We start from the raw sequence: 3,220 nt of genomic DNA on the forward strand, positions 1-3,220 counted from the left end.
TAGATAGATAGATAGATAGATAGATAGATAGATAGATAGATAGATAGATAGATAGATAGATAGATAGATAGATAGATAGATAGATAGATAGATAGATAGATAAATGAAATTTTGTATTTGTTAAAATTTTTTGTTAAATTCATTGTATATAAATTTGAAAATGTTTAATTAATGAAAAATATTTCCTAAATAAATTACTAAAAAGTGTAAATCCCTTCAAATGATTATTCATGGTTCCCTTTAACAACTACTTTTCGTATTTCAACCAACTCCTTTTTGAGAGTCATTTTTGTTTATTTACCAGTTGGTTTATTTACAACTTATTTAAGCTAAAATGTCAACATCACTCTCACTTACGACAAATTGTATACTTGAATATTTCCCAGTTCTTAACTTCCAACTTGACCATTAACTGCAGTCAATTCCGTAGACAAACACTTCTTGACCACTTCAGTTCAGCTTAACTGCTTCAATTTCATTTAGTTGTTTCTCAAACCCCCTTTGACTCCATTGCATTTATTTGAAATTGTTTATTTTAAATAGAAATGGATTTAAACATTCCCTAAAGTGAAATTAATATGTAAATGATAGTCTACCAATCAAATAGTAACTGCAATGGAGTAAAATGAATTGGTATGAGATTATTGTTGCATTTTAAAGATTCTACACGTTACAATTAGATTAATTGGTAATGGCGATGGGAAAGAAAATAAATTGTATTTGTTATGTGAAAGCACTTTGATCTAGACATTGATTAATTTGAAAAGTTAAGTTTTTTTGAAAAGTGCTGTTTTTTTGTCATAAGACTTTTATTTATAAAATTTATAAAAAATTTTTTTCAACGTGATGGATATGCACGACTGCTACTACATTGCATGTTATGCTGAGAATCAAACACCGTCACCTTTAGTCATCTTCACTCTCACATGTACGAGGTCGAGAATATTTAAATTGGATTTGAAAGAATTATATATAAAAGCTTAATTCCATATTTTCAATTCCACTGATATGTTTTACATATCATATCAAAAGTGAAAGTATAATTTGTATAATTAATAATAAAATCAAAAGCAACCCTTTCAGCAACCTCTTTCGAAAGCTAAATTGCGCTTGGTTCATAGCCTTCAGTTAGTGCTAAATGACTCGATTAACGAATTTACAACCTTTAAGTTAGGTTTGAAGGTATCTGCATGTCGCATAAGACTGGTCCGATAGTGGAATTTGGATAGTAAAATAGTTCCGTTCTGTTGTTATTCAAATTCATTTAGCGAAGTTCAAGAATGTCGCTAGTGTTCTACTTGAACATTTAATAGGTCTGACAGAGAAGATGTACTCATTTTGACAATAGTCACTATGCAGTAGGTCAATATACCTAGTGTAGTTGCCAAATTTATAGCCGCCAGTTATGACCGATACCAGACAGATACCCGATTACCTAACTGAAGGTCATGAAGATAGACGACCATCATGTTTGGAGAGGCCCGAATTCATGGACAAATGGAGACGAGAGAAAACAACAATTTCGAATTAAGTATTAGCTTCGTTATAAGTATAAACTCAAATATCCCTGTTAGATATATGATAGTACCTCAGCCAATTTGACGCAGTCTTGATCGCTGGTATTTCCAGATGTATACATACCGAAGAAATTTGTTGTTATTGCAATCCCGGAGTAGAGAGGTGCTACCAATACCTCTAGTCTGCCGGGACTATAAATTGGTGATGTCAAATATATGGAATGATTTGTAATGGCAGAGCACCAGATAATCAGGTACTACGGGTGGCCAGATGCCCGCAGGACTTGCCTTAGCTGATCAGTTGGTTGAGGTTGTTTCGAGATCCATGTAGTGTTTGGTTTTGGTTTAATACCCAAATCGCAATGAAAGAATGTTGGGTTTTTCGGATTACCAAATACGTTTCTATATGCTGTTGCCGAAACAATAGGGCCATCTTAGTAGTGTGGGTGCAAGGGTTTAAGGTGGCCAAGGAATGCATTGGAATGGTTCATTAGATAATGGGGATTGTATTTTAAATAATGCAATATTTTATAACATCATAAGAGTGGTAACCTTTCGGTGATGTTGGGGTTCTCCCCTTCTATTCATTGGGATTGATTCCACGCTGCCTGGCATTTCGCAAAGCTTTGGCAAGACTTTGGATAGCTCGAGTACTTCAGCAAATTGCTAGTAGATAAACCGACACATCCATGTACAAAAATTACCATCTGATGTCTTCATAAAAGGGTTCAGGGGCGCATGGTAGACCGTTCTCATGTTTATCCAGTGTATAAAAAAGTCCACAGTGAAACAAAATCATCAAGGCAGATGTTTACGTGAAGCACTCGATACTCGTGCATCAAATCCGGTAAAACAAAAACTTTATATAGTATTTACTGAATATATTATCTTCCGATGTTCAGAAACTCAGAGATCTGGACGTAATTCCTAAGCCTGACAAAAGCAAAAAATATGGTCCAGAGTTTCACTATCTTCTCTACATGATCACATTCGTCGGAATCTGCACGTCCAATTTTCTATAGCTGTGCCCTTCTCCTGCGTGGCCACAATCCAATACGGTCTTAGATTTAACTTTATAATCTGCTATCGCCCTAATTGCCTTCTGGCTGTCGTTAAATATATTAAGAAGTGTGGAGCCATATTTATATTATTCCAATTTATGCATTCCGTTGTTCCGAATGAAATTTTTTAGCTTTTCAAACAGAAAACATTTGTTTAAGTGTAACCTAGAAATCAATACTAAACGATTCAGTAGTTAACATAGATTTCTTTAATTATCTATATAATATCAATAATATTTTTATACAATTGCTTTCATTTATTTCTCTTTTTATTTCACTTAATATATGTCTTTGAAACATATAAAGTTTTTCGGATTTTATTTCACACCCAACAAATTTATTCGACATCATAACCGAAAAATAAAGAAACATAAAAAACACCACAAAATTGTAACATTTATCCATAAAATACAAGTTAAAGTCAATACAAACATGAACCGAATAATAATAAAACAAGTAGGAAAGTATAGTCGGGCATGGCCGACCATATAATACCCTACACCATGAGTATATTTTTAAAATTTTTACTTTTTATAAATTTTTATTTTTTGTAAAGAAACTTTTATGTTGAATATTACCATAATTCCAAAATATTTAAGCCATTTATTGATAAAAAACTAAAATTTCTAAATAAGGCATTAT

This window comes from Lucilia cuprina, chromosome 5 (assembly GCF_022045245.1).
Source record: "Lucilia cuprina isolate Lc7/37 chromosome 5, ASM2204524v1, whole genome shotgun sequence".
NCBI classification, from domain to species: Eukaryota; Metazoa; Arthropoda; class Insecta; order Diptera; family Calliphoridae; genus Lucilia; species Lucilia cuprina.